General features: G+C 32.9%; 1 non-coding gene across 1 annotated transcript; it reads right to left on the minus strand.

Moving 5' to 3' along the window:
- Positions 1-6,565: 6,565 nt before the first annotated feature.
- On the minus strand, positions 6,566-6,650 carry TRNAM-CAU (transfer RNA methionine (anticodon CAU)). The gene is given in 2 exon segments: positions 6,566-6,601; positions 6,613-6,650. It is a non-coding gene; the product is annotated as a tRNA-Met (tRNA).
- Positions 6,651-6,926: the final 276 nt, after the last annotated feature.

Raw genomic sequence — 6,926 nt, forward strand, 5'->3', positions numbered from 1 at the left:
AGTCCGTTCGTGTTGCGGAGGAGATCGTTGAGGACGAGCGCGAAGTGTTCGTGGTGTGTTCGTGCGGTGTTGTGGTCGTGTAGATCAGGCATTCAAGGCTGTTGTTGTTCGAGCGTTTGTGCGCAACGAATGGTGGAGACGCATTCTCATATGTGCATAGAGTTTGACCTCTGCTCATTTGTTGTTCATGCTGTAATTTTTGCATCTTAATTGTATAACCGTTTGTATTGAAGATGACTGTAAATATATGTTCATTCATGATTGTAATTTGGAATAATCTTGTTCCACTATTCATGGAAATCTTAGATCCGAATTTCTTCAAAAAGAACTCTGTATTCTCCTTAGAGGTTGAGAATTATAGACAGAATTGTGGCTTCTTTAATAATTTTTGGGGAGAGGGAAAACTATTTTTTAGAGGAGAATCTTTTTGTTCATGATAATGCAGAACGCCATTTTTTCACACAGACGTTTTGTGTTTTGAGAGAAGAAGAATAACCTTTTGAAAATCAACTCCCACTCACGATCCCAATTGAGAGAAAATAGGGAGGGAGTTATTTTCATAACTCCCTCCTTTAAAAAAAATATAATTAAATAAAATAAATTTAATATACATATATGATAACCAAATTCTCGTATATTATACATTAAACTATATGTTATATTAAATATAACACATAACCTATAGTTTTTATATCGTATAAAACACAATATAACCTATAGTTAGAATTCTCTCAATAATATATGAAACTTAATATAAATCAAGTATATATTAAATATATGAATCTAATTCATATAATTAATATTTGAATTATATTCAAATATTTACATCCTCTTAAATTAAATTTTATATTATAATGTATCAAATACACTATATTAATTATAAAACATATAATTAATTTAAATTAATTATATCATTTATAATTAATTAATTCTTCATTTAATTTGAAAATTTAAAATTAATCGAAAAAGAATAATTCTCAATAATCCCAGTTGAGCTACAGAGGAAACCATATAGATTTGTAAATTGAAGCTCCAATAGTACTTGGATAATTAATTAAACTCTTTTAATTAAATTACTCAACTTCCATTAATTACCGGTCATTCTACTAAAGACCAACAGTTGTATTCTTCACACTACATATATATTTCTATGTCCATTGGATATAACCAATCAACAACGCAATGACCCTTCACAAATTGCTCGTAAGTACAATTCAGCTAAAATTACCATATTGCCCCTATAGTTACATCTCTTTAAGTACCACTAATCCATCTAATGAACAATAAGTCATATTCCTATGACCAAACCCCTCTTGGGCCAAAAGAGGGTGTGGCGCCACATTGTTCAAGCCTTGAAATCAGCCTTTAAGGGAGCAATTTATCTACTTACCCCGACATTAGGGAATGAGTGAATTTTGTCTTATGTATGTCTCCAGTCTGACAAATCCCCAAAATGGTAGGCACATTAAGTCAACGAACTAGCCACTCTCACCCATGCAAATCAAAGGACCTCCTTCATAGGCAGGAGTTCACAACTCATTCAGGATTCAGGTCATGTCACCTATGGTTATCCTGGTGAAATGTAAATTTCTAATATTAACAGTGTTATATAATGAGACTATTCATTTCGTGGTTATGTCTTATACAAACCCTTTTGTATAGAACACCCCCGCTCTCATGTCTCCACATGAATAATCAGGATCAAATCATTTGTAGAACTTTACAACAATTGTAACATTTATAAAGCGGGCCGTATTCGTAGTGTCACCAAGATAATACCCAACTTTATCCATCTACTACAGACCGTTCAGGTGATAAATTAAACATAATCCACTTGGCAGGGTGATGGGCTTTGACATATCTAGAACCACTTCTAGATCAGTCATGAATTTCTTGAACCACACAGTTTCTTTGGCAGCTTCACAATCTGCTACATACTCAGCCTCCATAATAGAGTCAGCAATGTACCTTTGTTTGGTGCTCCTCTAGACTACAGCCCCTCCGTTAAGAGTGAACACTGATCCTAAAGTGGATTTCCTAGAATCCTTATCAGTTTGAAAATTAGAGTCCATGTACCCTATAAGGATCAAATCCTTTTAACCATACACGAGCATGTAGTCCCTCGTTCTCCGAAGATACTTGAGGATGTTCTTAATGGTGGTACAGTGATCAAATCTTGATTAGAATGATATCTACCGACTATCCCCAATGCATAACAAATGTCAGGTATAGTACATAACATCGCATACATTAAGCTACCAATAGTCGATGCATAGGGGTTCTATCTCATTTCCTCAACCTCTTGAGATGTCTTAGAACACTATTCCTTAGAAAAAAATAACTCCATGTCTGAAAAGGAGCAAACCTCTCTTGAAATTTTGCATCGAAAAATTGGCAAGCATCTTGTAAATGTACAGTGCCTGAGACAAGGCCAGCATTTTGTTCTTTCGATCTCTAAAGATCTGAATACCCAGAACAAACTACGTCTCTCCCAAATATTTCATTTGGAATTGGGTCGCTAGCCATCTGTGACAGGTCAAACACTTGTAACCATTCCACAAAACGGGTCGAATCTATAGCGTTATCAGGATAAGGTTTCCCTTCTATATCCATATACTACAGACCATTTTGGTTATCACTTAAGACGTGATCCACTTGTATATCACCACATACATGCTTAAGTTATATAAATATAACCAGGGATTTTAGTTTATTGGTTTGTGGTAAAGCAAATAAAACATTCAAATGAGCAATCAAGAAGTGAAGTAAATATCATATATTATATATCACAAGCATTCGTACAAACTGTAGGACATACAAGACTTTATGGCATCAATCCCAACACAAATAAGGATGTATGGTGAACTGCACCATGGAGGCTAAGTATGTAGCGGCTTATAAAGCTGCTAAGGAGGCTGTTTGGTTTAGGAAATTTTCGACTGATCTGGAAGTTGTTCCTGACATGTCTAGGCCCATTACCCTTTATTGTGATAACAGTGGTGTTGTGGCGAATTCCTATGAGCCTAGGAGTCATAAGTGTGACAAGCACATTGAGCGAAAATACTATCTCATCTGAGAGATTATGCATCGAAGGGATATGATTGTCATGAAGATAACTTCGGAGCACAATGTTGCTAATCCGTTTTCGAAGGCCCTCATGGCTACAGTGTTTGAAGGTCACCTGCAGAATATAGGTCTATGGGACAGCTAGACTAGGGTAAGTGGGAGATCTTGTACTGGGCTTGTTGTGCCCTAGTTTATTATTTTGTGTACTTGTAATTTGATTATCTTGTACACCCCACTAGTTTTAGGACAAGTGGGAGATTGTTGGGGTTGATGTCTTAAATTTCGTAGGGTTCTGTAATTTGTAAACACTTGTATGAACAAACATTATGTGATTTATAATATATGATAGTTTATCCACTTTTGTCTATGAAATATATGACATTTTAGTTGCATTAACCACAAACCAATAAACTAAGATCCATGATTATCATTGTAATTTAAACATGTATATGGAGACATACAAATGGATCGTGTTTAAGTGATAACCTAAATGGTCTATAATATATGGATAAGGTTGGGTACCTTATCCTGGTGACACTACGAGTGTGGCCCACTTTGTATGTGTTAAAAATGTTGTAAAGTGCTACAAATGGTTTGATCCTCATCATTTATGTAATAGACATGCAAGCGAGGATATTTTATACAACGGAGTTTGTATAAGACTGGACTACGAAATGTTTAGTCTCGTTATATAACGTTGTTCATAATTGAGACTTTCACTTCACTAGGATGACTATAGTTAACATGACCTTAATCCTGAGTGAGTTGTGAACTCCTACCTATGAGGGTGATCTTTTGATTTGCGTAGGTAAAAGTGGCCAGATCGCCGACTCAACAAGCCTACTATTTTGAGGATTCGTCTAATTGGGGAGCTGGGAACTCAGCTACACAAAATGGAATTCACTCATTCCCAAAAGTAGGGGTAAGTAGATAAATTGCTTCCTTAAGGGCTGATTCCAAGTCTTGAACAATATGGCGTCACACCCTCTTTTGGCCCGAGAGAGGTTTGGTCATAGTGGGACTATGATCTATTGTTCATTAGAGGGATCAATGGTACTTAAAGAGTTAGATGTAACTATAGGGAAAAAATGGTAAATTGGCCCAGCTGTACTTATGAGCGATTTGTGAAGGGTCATCGTACCGTTGATTAATTATATCCAATGGACACATAAATATATTTGTAGTGTGAAGAGTACAGCTATTGGTCTTTATTTGAGTGTCCGGTAGTTAACAGATTGTGGATAATGTGATTAAAGATTTTAATCAGTTATTCACGTACCGTTTGAACTTCAAGCTACAAGTCCATAAGGTCCCCTCGGTAGCTCAATAGATTTAAGTATAGAATCAGTTTTTTTATTAATTTGAAATGTTCAAATTAATAAGAGGCAATCTTATTATATATGATATAAATAAATTAATTCAATTATATATGATATAATTGATATAATGTATTTGATACATTATTGTTTAATTGGAGGAACTAAATATTTGAATATGATTCAAATATATTTTCTATGAATTAGATTCATAGTTATTAAATTAATATAAATATGATTTATATTAAATGCTATAAATAGAGAAAAAGAACTATGGTTTATATATTGTATATGATGCAATATTAAAACTATAAGTTAGGAATATAATATAATAAGTTAGTTATCATATTTATTAATTATTTGATAATTAACTTCTTTTTTTCCATAACCACCCTTAGTGGATAGTTATTCGATTTTATGGAAAAAATGGGATAAAAAAATGATTTTCTAATTATTCCAAGAGACATCATATATACTACCGAGTACTCAATCGAGTAAGAAAGTCTTACTACACAATTCTTAAGAGACTATATGATAGCCTTGTTATCTAAATGATCGAGTAACTTGTCTATGCGATAGACTTAGTCATCTATACGACAGTGTTATTCCCTTCTCGATTGTCTTCTTCCTCTACACCAAACCTTCCCTCTAACAAAAGTTAGTCAAAGCCCACCACTCCTGGACTCTCACACCGAGAATAACAAGGTATCCAAGTGGTTGTGTCCTATTTGGTTCGAGGATCGAGTTGCTGTTTGCTGCTTGTTTGAGGGAGTTCAATTTGTTCGTTGTGTTCGTGAATGAGTTTGATCGAGGGATTTACTTGAAGAATGGTTTTTCAAAGGTATAGTCTCTTGATCCTTTGTTTTTATTTTTGAAAGCATGTTGTAATTTAAGATTGATGCATAATTTGTTCTGTATGATTGTAGATGTATGAATTCATTCACAATGGGATTTGGACGATCCGCTTTCGCTCAAAGGTCCTCTATAAACGAAGTTCTTTCAGGGAGTTCGTTGACTTGAAGGGAAGATAACAACATTGGGAGGAGTCTCACACACTATCGGAAGCCGAAGTGTTCAACACTAATATTATTACACTTAGGGAGATCTTAAGTCATTTGAGAGGGAGTTTTACATCTAGGTGGAGTCTAGGTGCCTAGATGATCAGTGAATTGAACTCTATGTAAGTCACTATAATAGTCGTGTATTGCAGATAAGTACTACGTTGTAATTACTTAACTCTTTAATATTAGTAAATTATTTCTCCTGGACACACTGTCCCCTGGATTATCACCAAACTAGGTTATCATTTGTATATCAAGTAACAAGTCATCCTATCGCTTTTTCACCCATTATTTGATTCCTCTATGTGAGGGTTTTCACATTTTGGGGGAAAAAACCAAACTTCTTTTAAAATTAAAGTAGTAATTTATTAGAGATTATTACTTACTTTTTGCTGTTAGGATATTTAGTAGATAAAGTTTAACTAAAACTAAACGAATAGTAACAGATAGAACATGGTTCGATTTAATGAAAATGGGAAATTTTTTTATTGATCTTTTGATAAAATAAATAACTTGCTAGAAGGAGAAGGAAAGAAAAGTTAATAGGTTTAGAGAATCCAACTTTTAACTTTAGAATAATCGTATTTTGTCCGAAATTGATTTTATACATAAATTGACCTTAATTTTCATCAAACTTTTACATAGCTCTTTTAAGATATGTACTTTTTATAAATGAATAAGATTTAGAACTTAAAACTAAACGAATAGTAAAAGTTACATCATTTATCAAGCCGAGAAGTTGAATTTAATAAAGTATGAACAGTATAAATTGAAAATGTCAATGTACTAAAACAAAAAGAAAAACCATCTCATAGATTAAATATTGATTGTTATTCAACTAAAATAAATAACTTAAGACAGATAAAAGAAAAACAATAATATAAATACAAATTAATCGTAATAAAAATAAGAGAAACTAATGAGATGATAGAGATTTGTTACAAAGTTTAAAGTCTAAAAATTCAAATTAATGAAATATTTTACGGTACAAATTCAAAATGCCAATTTACTTTTTAAAAAAATATATGTGAAGGATTAAAATTTGATTAATTTTCTAGTGAAATAAATAACTTACCAGTAATTAAATAATAAAGGATAAAGAAAAAATAGAAAAACAAATTATGGGGTGAGAGAGGCTCGAACTCTCGACCTCAGGATAACTCAGAAGCTATGAGACCTACGCGCTAGCCAACTGCGCCACCACCCCGTTCTTGTCTATAATATCTAAATAATGATCTATTTTTCTATAGGCTATAGCAGAGCTATTAAAATAATAGAGATTAATTTAAATAAAAGTCCACCCAAAAACAATTATTAATTATCACAAGTTGACTTTGAAAAAATTGTTAATTAATATGCAGATTAAATGTCAATATATATATATTTATTAGATAGTGCACGAATATTACCTTTTGAGGCCCGGATATCATCTTTGATTGTTTTTTTTATCAATAAAACTCATAAATACTATTTTCATTTGTTG

Source organism: Benincasa hispida, chromosome 12, assembly GCF_027475165.1.
Source record: "Benincasa hispida cultivar pf3 chromosome 12, pf3_genome.v1.1, whole genome shotgun sequence".
Taxonomy (NCBI): Eukaryota; Viridiplantae; Streptophyta; class Magnoliopsida; order Cucurbitales; family Cucurbitaceae; genus Benincasa; species Benincasa hispida.